This window comes from Microplitis mediator, chromosome 7 (genome assembly GCF_029852145.1).
Source record: "Microplitis mediator isolate UGA2020A chromosome 7, iyMicMedi2.1, whole genome shotgun sequence".
In the NCBI taxonomy this organism is placed as follows: domain Eukaryota; kingdom Metazoa; phylum Arthropoda; class Insecta; order Hymenoptera; family Braconidae; genus Microplitis; species Microplitis mediator.
In genome coordinates this window covers 15008518-15017519 of record NC_079975.1, presented here as the reverse complement: position 1 = coordinate 15017519, position 9002 = coordinate 15008518, and the positions used below count along the sequence as shown (strand labels likewise).

Below are 9002 nucleotides of genomic sequence, written 5' to 3'. Positions count from 1 at the left end.
AAAAAAAGTATCAATTTTTTTTTTCTTCGATTTTTCCCTTCTCGATCCCGTTACTCGACCAACGAGCTTCGGTTTGCCAGCCTTGGTCCAAGCGTCAATTTTCCAATAAATTTGTTCGAGTTCACTAAAAAAAATTTCAGCTATCTATAAATGATTCGTTAATTAAAGAGGATTTTACGTAAGTGTAACAATCTAGTGGATGACAATTGCCCAGCAGCCATAGAGGACAAGATTCAAGACCCAGCACATGCAAATGAAACAAAGGCCATTCGGCAGCCGAAATGGAAGGTAGATTTTCCAATTAATCTATATAAAAAGATACATACATACATATCTTGTGATACATGTTAGTGTCTAGTAGGGTGGCCCAAAAAAACCGACTATATTTTTTTTTTTGAGTCTCTTATGAAAATTTGTTAATTCAAGATGTTTTAAGAAGCCTCTCAAAAAATCAGCTAGATAAAAAATTTTTAAGAGGTCGCTCACGAATTTTGAAAATATCAAAAATGATCGAAATTCGGATTTTTTCGTTCTAAATTTCTTCTTTCTCGTGGCAGCTATAGTTTATATTTATAAAATCATGACTACGCTGAAAATTTCAGCCCAAAATTAAAATATTTAAACGTCGCTCAAGAATTTTTAATGTTTTCGAGTACTGTCTCTTGGATGTTTTCGAGCGACCCTTGAATATTAATAATAAAGCTTCTCAATTTTTTCACCATCAATTTGTATCATGATGAACAAAAATACAACCCGAGATATATAAATAATAAGTTATTTACATACTTTTTTATTTTTTAATTTAATTTTTAGGTTTTTTTGCTCATTCAAAACTTACCTAATTTTATTGTTTAAGACCGTCCTGTGTATTTTCGAATATGCAAAAGTTATTTTTGAGTGAAATGACAATAATTTAGTTATAAAAAAATACAAAAACTAATTCAAAGTATTAGTTACATATTATCAGTTAATATTCAAAATTCTTGAGCGCCGATTAAATATTTTAATTTTGGGCTCAAATTTTCAGCGTAGTCATGAATTCATAAATATAAACTATAGCTGCCACGAGAAAGAAGAAATTTGCAACATAAAAATCAGAATTTCGATCATTTTTGATATTTTCAAAATTCGTGAGCGACCTCTTGAAAATTTTTTATCGAGCTGATTTCTGGAGAGGCGTCTTAAAACATCTTAAACCAACAAATTTTCATAAGAGACTCGAAAACAAAAAATAGTCGGTTTTTTTGGGCCACCCTTGTGTATAGTCATGAGATGAAATTAGACTCGTTTTCTTAGAGTGAGGGTTAAAAAAGACAACGATTATTTTCGATAGAAAACTTCAGATAGTTGATTTGACAAAACATTATATAGGTAACGTGTCAAACTAACCTTCACGTAAACAAAGTATAGAAAATTTAATTAGTATGAGATCATAATTGTAATTGCTATTACGATGGCAAGATCAGATATAATTATAGGACTACAGGTACGATTGAAACATCATAAATATTAAAAGAAATACTTTTAAAATATAAAATAGCTGTGAAATTTACAGGTTATTTTGTTCACAATAAAAGATAACTGACAATATTGTATTATAATGGGAAATACATAGGTTATGTGGAATGAACACCATATTTGCAACATTTATTGATTCCATTAGAATTTTCAAGGCCATCAAATTATTGGAAGAAATGGTCAAAACATAAAGTTTAAGGTCAAATATTAAAGCTTACTAAACAAGCTTCATGATACTTTTTACTGGAATTGTCTATCAGTTGTAGTTTTAATGTTATATGAACTTAAACAGTGAATAAAAACTGATTTTTACGAAAAATCATAAAAAATTCCAAACAGCCATAAGTTCAAATCTATTTTAACGATTCAGCCCATCTTTGAACTTGATCAAGGTAATCGCCTATAGAATGAGTGGGAAAAATTTCATTAAGATCAGATATGAACTGTGGGTGCTATCGTAATGACAAGACCAGAGATAATCATAGGGATTAGAGGTACATTTGATACATCATAAATAATAAAAAAAATACTTTTAAAAGATAAAATAGCAGTGAAATTTACAAGTTATTTTGTGCAAAATAAAATACAGCTGACGAAACTGGATTATAATGGGACAAGCATAAGTTATTTGGAATGAAAACCATATTTTCAACATTTTTTGATTCCATTAAAATTTTCAAGGTTATCAAATTATTGGAAGAAATGGTCAAAATATAAAGTTGAAGGTCATAAATTAAAGCTTATTAGTCAAGCTTTAAAATACTTTTTACAGGAAATCTCTATGAATTTTAGTTTGAAAGTTATATGGACTTTAAAAGGGACTAAAAACTGTTTTTTTCGAAAAATCGTTAAAATTTAAAACATCCATAACTTCTAAACGAATCGACCGATTCAGCCCATCTTCGAACTTAACCGTGGTAATTACACAAAAAATAAGTGTAAAAAATTCATTAAGATCAGATAAGAATTGTAGACGCAATCGTGTCCTGAAAAGTCCGTTATATTACATAAATATATATATATATACATATACATACATATATAAATTTTTTAACGAATGGTATTTTTGAACTCTACTCAAATAATTATGGTAGTTCATGACAAAATTCCTTGAAAAATCGACCATGAGGACAAATACAATAGTTAGATTTTTAAAAAAATCTACCTAAAAGTTACATCGATCCATCCGATTTCTCTATCCCCATATAATACCATCACGTTCATCTATACTGATATATATTTTTTTGAGAATTTATTTTTAATAAGTATAGGTGCTTCACTATTTAGCTACCAGTCTTTGCGTAATACTTGCTCTCCATATTGGGCCAATACTTAGATACAGTCTTGGCTCAGTATTAGAGATTTCAATGCTTTCTCATTTCGATGCTTAGAAAGACTTGGGCCAAGCTTGGATTTAGAGCTTTCCCCATAGTTAATAAGTTTCGCACCAAGCCTTGGCCAAGCTTGAGCCTATTGTTTTTTTCTATAAAGGCACTATCGACTATCGGATGGACTTTCTAGATTTCGACTATACTTTGAAATTTTTTTCTTCAGTATTATCATTATTTTTTAAGATTATATGTTAAAAATTTCGGAGAGTGGTTTTTTATTTTAAAGTTACTCCTCCAATCAGCATTTATCACCCATGATTATTCCTAAAATTTATTGTCGTACAATTTAATTTTAATAATACTAAAGTTTATTCACAAAAACTATCAATTAAAAAATTTGAAATCTGGGTAAAAGGAATCTATGTTGAAGGATGCCTGGGTAAAAGAAATCTTGTGTAATCGGATTTCTGGGTCATAGAATTTATGGGTGATAGAAATTCTGTGTAAAAGAATTCTGTGCAAACGGATTCTGAGTGAAAGGATCCTGAGCAAACATAGATCTGAGTAATCGGATTATGGGTCACTGATGTCTACCCTCATGGTCGAATGTAATATATTATCTATCTATGTATCTCTATTTTTCTATTTGAATGCTTACATATATATATATATATATATATATACATATTGTAACGAGGTCGATGACACCTCATTATCATACTATGATAATAGACGGTTACCGAGTTCACATATCATATGTTACCTGGTTTACCTGTCAACAGAGTGATCCAATATTATTATTATTTCATAATCCTTCTCCATTTGATGTTTTAAATGAAAGGGATGCGCATAAGCACCGACGTGAATCTATAAAAAGGCTTACGCGCCGATAATTATGAGTTGTTCTTTATAGTTTACTCACTTACTTTCATTATGTCTTTATAATAAATATAGTTTTACGTTTTTAACCCCTTTTTTAATTTTAAACTTTACCTGCTTATCTAGTAGTTTCTAAGCATTACCTTAGATAAGTTTAGCCCATAGCATTTCCTATGGAAGACGGAAACCCCGTAGAGACGCAATTACTGCATTCTCGTATATACCTGACTACACATCCTAGCCTATAGTATTTCCTATAGAAGACGGTAATCCCGTAGAGACGCAATTACTGCTTTCTCGTGTATACCTGCTACACCTCCTATCCTATAGCCTTTTCCTATAGAAGACGGAAACCCCGTAGAGGTACGCCTTAACGTATCCTCGTATGAACTAATTATACACCCTAGCCTGTAGCATTTTCCTACAGAAGACGGAAACCCCGTAGAGGTACGCCTTAACGTATCCTCGTATGAATTAATCACACACCATAGCCTGCAGCATTTTCCTGTAGAAGACGGCGATCCCGTAATCCACCTGCTTGTGGTTTTTAATTAACAATTGTGATGCTTAGATCACAATTGTCCTTGCTTTTAATTATTACCTGCTATCTTTACCAGCACCATTGAATCAGCAACTCATACGTAAGTATAATAATAATAACTATTATCATGGCTTTTACAACCCACCATGCTTAACATTAATCTTATACTATTGTTTGGCTCAATATGCAAATACTTGTAGTCTATCTTTTTATATAACTTATAAATTATTTCGCCCCACGAATCCCGATCCTTTATATGCACTCAGCATATATAAATTAAAGGCCAACCGGTCGTCTGGTCTCTCCGAACCGGGTAACACCAGGATCAGTTATCGAATAATTAGCCTACTGGCTAAAAAGGACACGGGCCTATTTCTTACGAAAGTAAGAAATAGGTAACAGACGGTTGATTCACCCCTTATTAAAAGGGGTGGACCTCAACATCGTTTCAGTGGCGCCCAACGTGGGGCCCACATGGCCTAAAAGATTCTAGTAGAATCATTAATTGCATTAAAATTCAAAATAACCCCTTTAAAATAAAATAATCAATCCCATGTTCGGCTTCGTTTCAGTGATGCCCAACGTGAGGCCCATATGGCCTTATAATTATTATTAAATTTAAAATTTAACCAACCGTATTTGCATAACTTCCCTAAAATTTAAAATCATTAGCTTCACTTCAACTTTTGTATCAGTGACGCCCATATGGCTCTATTAATATTTAAACTTAATTTGTTCAAAAACTTGAAGATCTAAAATCCTTAAAATCACGTGACCAACTAGTATTAATAATAATTTATTCCAGCAACTATTACCTGTATAAATTCAACCTTTATGCAAGCTTAACTTGCACCATAAAACTCTATTAATTACTTAAAATCATTATCATAATCTGTTTAAAAGAAAGTAATTTATTTAGCTTTAATAGTAATTTTCTCTATTTAATTATAAAATTAAAATCATCTAACAATAAAAATTAAAATCATGATAATTTTTGATTATCTCCTTCTGAGCAATAATTAAATTACAATAAAATTATAAATATTCCTTCTGAACAATTGTTAAAATTCTGTTGATAAACGTATTACATCACTCAAAATAAATTTTAAAATACGACGCATTCAAAAATATAGTTCTCAGAACTCTTAGCGTCACATTCCAATAGTTCACGTGGTCCGACTCGCGGTATCACGCACAAAAAATTATTTTCACCCAAAACTTGGAAAACTCAATGTTCCAGAGTTACCGGATTTTACCACTCTTGTGATAATTCTATTAAATATCTCTAATAATTCTTTAATAATACTATAAATAATTTTGAGTAGCAATAAAATATCATTTAATTAAATAATTTAAGCCTGTCTGTTTACGGCTTCACCGCTTCAGACTATAATCCTGGAAATTACTGCATCGTTTAAACATTGTATAAATAAATATTGTTTATATAGCCTCACTATAAAACCATATTCGAATATTTAATAGAAAAGTTACTGTTGGCAATAATCTTCTGGCTTCATCACGTAAATAAAATACTCTTAAATTAATTATTATTTATGTGAATAAATAATAAAGTATTAAAACCGATTCGTCGGAAAAATATCAAAGAACCTGTGCACGTGATCAGCTCATGCGCACAGTTACCAGGAATCTGATAATGTAAGCCCTTCCGGCATCCGATATAAAATAATATTAATTTAGAATTTGTTTAAATAATTGTATAAGCCCTTCTGGCTATCAGACCTGGAAAAATGGAGCTCTAGTTCCAGTACAGTTATTAAAACTGTACAGATCATTAAATGATCTATAAATTATAAATCATCTTTGATTAATTAAAATCAAATCATCAGTTATCATGCATCAGAGACTAGATAACTAATTGACTGGCCATGCCAGCAGCATGTAAAACAAATCTCCGAAAAACCACGAATTTACGTACTTATTTCGCAAATATAACATTCAATAAAGTTTCAAACAAATAAAATAAATAAGCGTTAAAAGCATCAAAATATAAGTCTATAAGTTCGAATTCTGCGAACCGTATAAAAAAGAGGTTGAGAACCATTTAATATTAAATTAGTATATTAAATCATTATAAAATTATAATTGACAGACTATAGAATGACCCCCCGCTTTTCACCTGCCATGACGTCACTAGCACAGATCAAGCGCATCGCTACTACCACCTCATATTCTGACCTGACTCCATACTGTACATATCGTACTTAAAGTACCTGTCTATCATAATTTCACCCGTTCTCTACGATTACAATAAACTCTACAGAATATTAATATATTAACAAATATACAACGTTTCTAAACTTTTGTGACCTGGTTTAACTGTTATAACCGTAAGTACGAATAAAATACGTATCTAAATTCGCGGACTGGGATAACTCTCAGGAGCACCTGTATCGATCCATGGTGTATAATTTTGTATTCCTTCTTATATTTATTCAACTAACCACCCAGTGGCTATTTGAACAGATATAATAATGACCGACTAAAATAATCCCTTTGGAAAAAGGAGAGTCGAGAAACAAAACAGGAGCAATATTTAATTACCCCAGAAAAATATTAAATTCACATTTACGACTTTAAAATACATACAAGTAATAAATAAAATCTGTTAATTACTTCAAAGTACCTGTAAAATCTTTGAGAGATAATAACCAGAGATATAACGAAAAAATATATCATAAAATATTTTGTTACTCAGTAAAAACTGAACAACAAATAATAAAGTAAAAATATAAATAACAAAAAAAATCTACTGGATTTAAAATACTCATAAATTAATATCGTAAATTTAAAGTAAAACCTGAAAAAAAGTAGTGGTCATATTAAGTGCTGTTTTTCGATATATTGCAGATAACCAGAAAAACCGCCATTAACTAAAAGGAAACATTATACCGGAAACGGAAGTTATCTACCAGAGGAACTCTGTAACAGATATTCTTTCTGCGGCCTGGCTCAGCGTACGTAAATATTTTACGGACCTATACATACAGCAAAACAACAGCAGCGTAGTCACATCAAAGTATAGTGACCCCAGCGAAAGCGAAAGTAAAGCATAATTTGCGAGCGCGCATGCTCCACTGACAGCGCGCCAATCATAGCCTCCCGCTTCCTCTGTATCCACCTATACCCACTATAAGTGAAAGTATCCACCCAATCCTTTACGTCCCGACTCGAACTTTGATAAATCGATACTATAGCTATATATACTACTCTATACGCTATAGCATATCTAACGTACGATTACCGGCATACAACCACGCTATCAGTTGCATTTATTGATTGCAATGAATAATTGAAGATAAAAAGTTAACACGCATAATAACATTAATAAAATAAACGTAATAATTATTACAAAAATAATTGAATTTTAAAATCCTTCCGATTATAATTGATATCATCAGGTAACAATTATTATATTCACCACGTGGGTCTAACCTACTATTTATTTAATTTATATCTAATTTATTCATTTAATTCAATAGATCGAATAACCTGGCCTCCTTTTTCTCTACCTGAATATTATTTGAACATATAAAATTTATTATTTGGAAAAAATATATATCTGAAAATATAAAAATATAAAATAACCTATCCGACCTGTAAGTATCAAAACCATTTATTTAAGAACACACGAATGGTAGCTGAATTTTATACTTCCTTTTATTGTTTAATAAAAAAAATAGAATAAATAATCCATAACTTTATATTCAGCCATCACTGAGATAGCAACACGCGGCAATAAAATTCATACAGCGGGAAAATACGCGCGTAATTAAAACGTATCATTTTAATTGACGATAACATTTAAAATTACGTGACCAGAATAAGAAACACAACTGGACGACCCATTTGACTGGAATTACAATAACTAAATAAATAAATCTGACCGGTGTACCAATAATAAAAATATTACGTGATAAAATATAAATAAAAAAATAAAAACCTCGTAACTTATCACTGACTGAACACCGCGTGACCTACTTTACGAATATGGGTGTTATGTCCGCCGCTTAATTTTTAATTATTTCTCCGGGATTTCTCCCTTTGGTAGCGATAGTAATTTTTGGACAAGCGGGTTGGAGGATGCGGACAACAATAAAGAATACGAGGAAGAAATTATCTTCCTATAATTTATTATTTATAGTGGATCATTTCGAAAATTAAGAACCCAAACGTCTCCGAAGAGACTGGTGCTCTTGTTTAAGCCAAAAGTATTTTATGAAGGATGGAAAAATAGTTCTTTCACCTACCTTTCGATGTAACTTCTTCTAGTACGGCAGATTTTACCCCTCCAGAACGTTGCAGCTCGCTTGACCTTCCTCCTAGGATTTGGGTTGAGTGGGCGCGGCTGGGTTATAGGATAAGACCTTATGTACTACTCTCGAATGAAAACCGCAAGGTTGGAGTGATAAACTTGATCTTTTATTAATTATTTCAAATTACAACGTTTTTACTGAACGTCACTTGTTCACTCTAGTTTTCACAATTTGATATTTAACTTATATTATAGGATTATTTATCCTTAATAGATATTTTGCTCAAGATTTTAATTTATATTTAATGCGTCCTTTTTACACACCCGAAAAAACAAACTTTTTAGAAAAATCTCCGAATCGCTAAATATCGTTCCGATGCATCAAAATAACCGTTCTGAGCTTGGTCCGACTAAATGCTGATAATTAGGACAAAAGTTGGAAAATCGTGTTTTCGCGACC

General features: G+C 31.3%; 1 long non-coding RNA gene across 1 annotated transcript; it reads left to right on the top strand.

Annotated features, from left to right (window-relative positions):
* Nucleotides 1-6394: 6394 nt before the first annotated feature.
* LOC130671758 (uncharacterized) lies at nucleotides 6395-7884 on the top strand. Its single transcript, XR_008990562.1, has 3 exons — nucleotides 6395-6617; nucleotides 7138-7688; nucleotides 7770-7884. It is a non-coding gene; the product is annotated as an uncharacterized LOC130671758 (long non-coding RNA).
* The last annotated feature ends 1118 nt before the right edge of the window (nucleotides 7885-9002 follow it).